The sequence below is a fragment of the Octopus sinensis genome, linkage group LG15, assembly GCF_006345805.1.
Source record: "Octopus sinensis linkage group LG15, ASM634580v1, whole genome shotgun sequence".
In the NCBI taxonomy this organism is placed as follows: Eukaryota; Metazoa; Mollusca; class Cephalopoda; order Octopoda; family Octopodidae; genus Octopus; species Octopus sinensis.
The window spans coordinates 41,107,131-41,113,575 of record NC_043011.1 but is presented as its reverse complement, the minus strand read 5'-3'; the positions used below and the strand labels follow the sequence as shown (position 1 = coordinate 41,113,575).

The following is a 6,445-nucleotide window of genomic DNA, read 5'->3' as shown; positions in this document are numbered from 1 at the left end:
CAAATAAAATTATTAAAATAACTTAAAATATAATTAGTTAAATAAATATATCTTACCTGTTATTTAATCTGTGGGGAAAGAAGGTAGTGCAAGTAATCGCTACTCGTGTTTCTGCGCTGGTGGGGTGTGTATTTAGGCTATACTTAATACATAAATCCACCAGTGCGTCCTCAGGCTATAAAAATTATATTAAAAATAAAACTTACAAATATATTTTTAAAATTTTAAATATCTGAAGCACAATTAAGATATATATTGAAAATGCTCTACCAAAGGAAATTTTAACGATTAAATTAGAAACATATCAAATCTTATAATATATCTAAATATATATTATTGAAATTATATTACTATATATATATATAATATATATATATATATATATATATATATATATATATATATATATATATATATATATAGTGGCTGTGTGGTAAGTAGCTTGCTTACTTCCGGTTACCCAGATTGCAACACTAGTTGGTCTGGACTGTTACAGTGAGAAGACGTGAGTTTTGGCTCCGTGAATAGAAAAAAGAACAAAAAGAAAAATTAAAAAAGCTGTGGGACCCTGAAACCCAGGGTGCTGCATGTATATATACATGGATTTATTATATATATATATAGATATATATATATATATATATATATATATATATATATATATATATATATATATATATATGTATATATATATATATATATATATATGTATGTATGTATGTATTATATATATATATGTGTGTGTGTGTGTGTGTAGATTTGTCAAATATGCGATCATTTTTTTTCAACTTGGCACGCGATCATCATATATCTGAGGAAAAAAAATCCATTCAAATTTCAAAAACGACAAGCATAACTTGTAGAGGAAGCATTATGGTACAAATAACCTCACAAAACTACTATAAAATATTTTTCCTGTTAATTCAAATAACACCGGCAAGGATTAGAAGAAATAGAGATAAATGAAAAATAACGAAAGAATTTATCTGACAAACCTCTAAAAAATCTAAGAAATAAAGTTTTTTAATTAAATATTTATGAATCTTGGTATTCGCGAGATTTATTTCAGATTTTACACAGAACTATATTTTACATGTTCACTTTTTGTGTTTACTTTTCCAATCAAGTATCTTATTAAATTATCGAAATGAACAAAAAAAAAAGAAATCGTGTTAGAAGGATTGAGATTCATAATTGACAGTAGTGCAGAGAAAAGTAAATAGCTATATAAATATTTACACCAGTATAAAGATAAGAGTATGTCTATGAATAATGCAAGGCAAGTCATATCACTAAATACAATGAAAAGCAAATGAGAAGCAAGTGTTATATGTGACGTTAATAAGTCATATTCATCCGGTATATGAAGTGGGAAACTGGTACATTATTATCGACAAAAAAAGGGGAAAAAAAGCAGCAATGGAAAAATTTAAATAGCAGGATAAAGTTAATGCTGTGGAGGGAGAAGAGAAGTATAACGTATCGGACAGAACACTTTCGTCAAAGAGATAAGAAGTGCCGTCTGGCGCTGAATGATAAATAGATAGTGAAAGTGAGAGAGCGGAGGAAGGAGAGGTTATAAGTTTTCAGTGGAGAAGGGAAATGACCTTGAGGGAAGGGACAATAAATGAACGTTAAAATACGAAAGATACCGAGAAGAGGCGAGAAGGTAGTGACAAGAAAACTTTATACGGACATACAAAATAACAAGCACGAAGGCGGTGAGCTAGCAGAACCGTTAGCACGCCGGTAGCCGTATTTCGTCTGCCGTTACGTTCTGAGTTCAAATTCCGCCGGGGTCCACTTTGCCTTTCATCCTTTTGGGGTCGATAAATTAAGTACCAGTTACGCACTGGGGTCGATATAATCGACTTAATCCGTTTGTCTGTCCTTGTTTGTGCTTTCTGTATTTAGCCCCTTGTGGGTAGTAAAGAAATAGGTATCACAATCCAGATAGGTATGTATTATATTACTCCAATGATAATGGGTATGAAGCTGAAAGTGTATCTCGGGGACTACATTTGCAAATTCACGGTCAATGGCCCATAGATGTCCCCTTTCTTTTGTATTTTTCTAAGCATATTGGTATCCAGAGGGCAGTTAATTTCCACAACAGAACATACCTTTTTCTTGGGGTTCCATACAACAATATCTGGCCGGTTGTGTTTTAATCCATTAGTGCCCATGGTCCTTTTTTTTAGGACCAGAAGGATAATCCATCATATTTCTGCAACACCTGTATTTTTCTGAGTTTCTTAGTCCACTTTGCCTTTCATCCTTTTGGGGTCGATAAATTAAGTACCAGTTACGTACTGGGGTCGATGTAATCGACTTTATTCGTTTGTCTGTCCTTGTTTGTCCCCTCTATGTTTAGCCCCTTGTGGGCAATAAAGAAATATATATATACACGCACATCTGTCTGCCTGTCTGCCTGCCTGTCGTATACTCTTCCTTTATAAGTAGGACCAAGAAAAAAGAACTCCGTCTACTAAGAGTTAAGTATTCACTGAGCCTGAAGGATTGCTTGGAGACACATGGCATGTTATATAAAACTTCCAAATCGTTCTATTTCTACAGCACAAAAACTATTGGTAGCTCTTTTTTAAATTCTGTGTATATTAAATTATGCACACACACGCACACATACGCACACACATACACATATCACAATGATACATCACCATACACAACCACACACAACTGTATTTCTTTAGTCCTTATATATGCATGTCTATCTATCTATCTATCTATCTATCTATCTATCTATCTATCTATCTATCTAATCTATCTATCTATCTATCTATCTATCTTTTTTTTTCCTCTTCCCCTTTTTCCCCTTTTTTCTTCTTTTTTTCATTTCTCTTTTCTTTTGTTCCTTTTCCTTTTCTTCTTTTTTTAAATTTTTATTTTTTTATTTTTTATTTTATTTTTTTTTGTTCTTTTCTTCCCTTTTACGATCCCTCTTGATCGAAAACCTACGCCACTCCTTTTTTGTTTCTTTTGTTTTTTGTTTTTTTCCATCCCCCAAAAGAAAAGCTCTACCTTGTAACTTGTCCCATCTGTGTGCAGCCCTGTGTGGCCAATAAAGAAACTTATCTATCTATCTATCTATCTATCTATCTATCTATCTATCTATCTATCTATCTATCTATCTATCTATCTATCTATGTACATATTCGCACATACGTAATCTCAAACTTTTTCGCCTAACCTTTGGGCTAACATAGGATGTACGAGAGAGGTGCTAAATAATTCCTGACCTTAAGGGTATTGCGAAAGGCCTGGCTGGAGGTCCAAACTTCTGAGTTCATTTACTGGGCTTAGAAAAACTGAAGGACCGCTGCAGTAAGTGTGTGAATCTGAGAGGGGAACATGTGGAAAAAAAATCATAATTAACTGATCCCCCTGTATCTAATTTTATCCAAAGCCAGCTACTTTTCAGCACCTGCTCGTATAATTTTATATATGTTTTTATATAAAACTAGCAGTATCGCCCGGCGTTGCTCGGGTTTGTAAGGGAAATAACTATATAAGCATTTTTAGAGAGTTACTTTCCTTATAGATGCCAATTCGGGCTTTCTTAGCCATTTCTGTTTTGGTGTCTTCAAGCCATGAAGTCGTTGTTCTAAAAGAACGCTGGTCTCCTTGACAACGCATTACGACGTTGATTTCTTTACACTCCCTTCCCCACAGCTTCACGAGGGAGGGAAGGGGGAGAAGCAAACACAGGTGCAGGTGTTTGAGCGTGGACGCCAACTCCGCCGCCATCGACACACGAAAAATTATGCATTAAAATGGAATAAAAAATGATGTTAAATTATTTTTAAAATCGTAGACTCATCGTAGACGCGCGCTAATACTCAGACGGGCTCGATAGGAATCACGACTATAAGATACCCGAATTTGGTTAAACTGCACCGCAAAATGTGGGAGTAGTTAGGAATCTAAATCGAAGGGGACAGACACTCACACAACTACAGTTTTATATATATAAAATAAACCCGTCCACTCCCGCCCACTTTTTATCACTTTAAAAACACTTGAACCACCCAACGGCTGAAAGCGAATAATAACGTAACACATGAATCATAAAGTTGCAATCTATACAGAAAAAAAAACAAACATTTCATTTAACGAAAATAAAAACAAAATTCATTGCTTTTGTCGTCACATAACAAGCAGACAACGGAGTGAATTATGGATGGTTTTTTTGTACAAAAGCGTTCAACAACATCAAAGAGTTTTACATTGTTAACGGGATTGTTCAATGTTTTATTTTTGAACATAATTTATTCCTTATACAAAAATAAAATGGTTTCATTCATTACAATGTTTGAATGAAATGTGTTAAATGTGGAATGGATGGTGGCAGTCTATGCAATTTCAGCTTATATAATACACACACACACACACTCACATATGCATATGTATGTGTATATGTATATGTATATGTATATATATATATACACACACACACACACACACAAGTGTATGTATGTATGTATGTATGTGAGTGTGTAAGCGTGTATATATATATATGTTTATACATATATATCTACTTATAAACGTATATATATATATACATATATATATATATATATTTATAATAGGATTAGCTCGTATATATATATATATATATATATATATATATTTATATACATATGCAAGTATGATTACATGTATATGTGTACATATATGTGTGTATATTTGTATACATATGTATATTTTGTATACACACTCACACACACACACGCACACACACATATATTCTTTTCTACTCTAGACACAAGGCCCGAAAGTTTTGGGGAGGGTGCCAGTCAATTAGATCGTCCTCAGTACGCAACTGCTACTTAATTTATCAACCCCCGAAAGGATGAAAGGCGAAGTCGACCTCGGCGGAATTTGAACTCAGAACGTAGCGGCAGACGAAATACCTATTTCTTTATTACCCACAAGGGGTTAAACACAGAAGGGACAAACAAGGACAGACAAACGGATTAAGTCGATTTCATCGACCCCAGTGCGTAACTGGCACTTAATTTATCGACCCCGAAAGGATGAAAGGCAAAGTCGACCTCGGTGGAATTTGAACTCCGAATGTAACGGCAGGCGAAATACCATTAAGCATTTTGCTCACCGCCTAATATATGTAGTGCTACTCAAAGTGCTGGTCCGCGGACCGGTGCCGGTCCGCGAGCCCATCAGCTGCCGGTACACGGCGAGTTTCCAGAAAAGAAAGAAACATTATAAAATGCTTATGTAATATTGTATTATTTGCTTACAAAATGAATATAAGATAAAAGAAAATTGTCAACTTTTATTATGTTCATTATATACATTGTTTCCGGTATAGATTAATATTACTAAGAAATATTACCGGTCCGTGGCACATTGGGAAAAGAACTTTCGGTACACCACATCAGATAGTTTGAGAAGCTCCGATATATATTTATATTGATATACATATATATGTCTGAACACACATACTCACTCTCACATACATGCATGCATCCATCCATCTATCCATCCATCCATCCATCCACCCATGCATGCATGCATGGATCGGTGAGAACGGTCTGGAAAAAACAAAAAGGAAACACCTACAGACAAAGTTGACCGTATTCAGACCGATGGGTCAAAAGAATATTGGTGGAACTGAAAAAAGTTAACCAATTAGTGTTTAATTTTTCAAAAATATTTATTATCAAAAAAAAAAATTTTTTTTTATACAACTTTGTCTGAAACTAAATATATATATAAAAAAAATTATTACAATATGTGGAAGAAACTCCAGTCTTGATTAACTAAAGAAAACTAATTCTTAGATTGACTAAGAAACTCAGAAAAATACCGGTGTTGCAGAAATATGATGGATTATCCTTCTGGTCCTAAAAAAAGGACCATGGGCGCTAATGGGTTAAAAGACAACCGGCCAGATATTGTGGTATGGAACCCCAAGAAAAAGGTATGTTCTGTTGTGGAAATTAACTGCCCTCTGGATACCAATATGCTTAGAAAAATGCAAAAGAAAGGGGACATCTATGGGCCATTGACCGTGAGTTTGCAAACGCAGTAATATGATAAAATAATTACCAAAGCCAGGGTCCATTCGAGGGAAGTCTACTCTGTATATCGCGGTCTGGAGACTGGAATAAAGACAAGAGTAAGAGCGGTGATTAGCGGTCGGCCACCCCAACCCCGAAAAGTAAATGAAATCTTCACAGTACTCTTGAATTTTGGGTGTAGTCTCTCCATCCTACTCGCAATATATGGAACCCAGTCAGTAGCATTTTACAAATTCGAAACAAGGATTAACCGATAGAACGTAATAACATAACTTAAGCGATACCTGTTCTACATAGAAAACATACGATACATTGAAAAGCCATAAGTAACACAGAAAACAAACCCCGTAATAAGGTAAAACAGTTGTAATTGCTAACAA

The 6,445-nt window shown here is 34.5% G+C and overlaps 1 long non-coding RNA gene across 1 annotated transcript in view; it reads right to left on the bottom strand.

Annotated features, from left to right (window-relative positions):
* Positions 1 to 3,289: 3,289 nt before the first annotated feature.
* The window catches only part of LOC118766306, a 14,379-nt gene continuing 11,223 nt past the window's right edge, over positions 3,290 to 6,445 (bottom strand). Inside the window, exon 3 of the long non-coding RNA XR_005002225.1 lies at positions 3,290 to 3,431. This is a non-coding gene — a long non-coding RNA (uncharacterized LOC118766306). The remainder of the gene's footprint in view (positions 3,432 to 6,445) is intronic.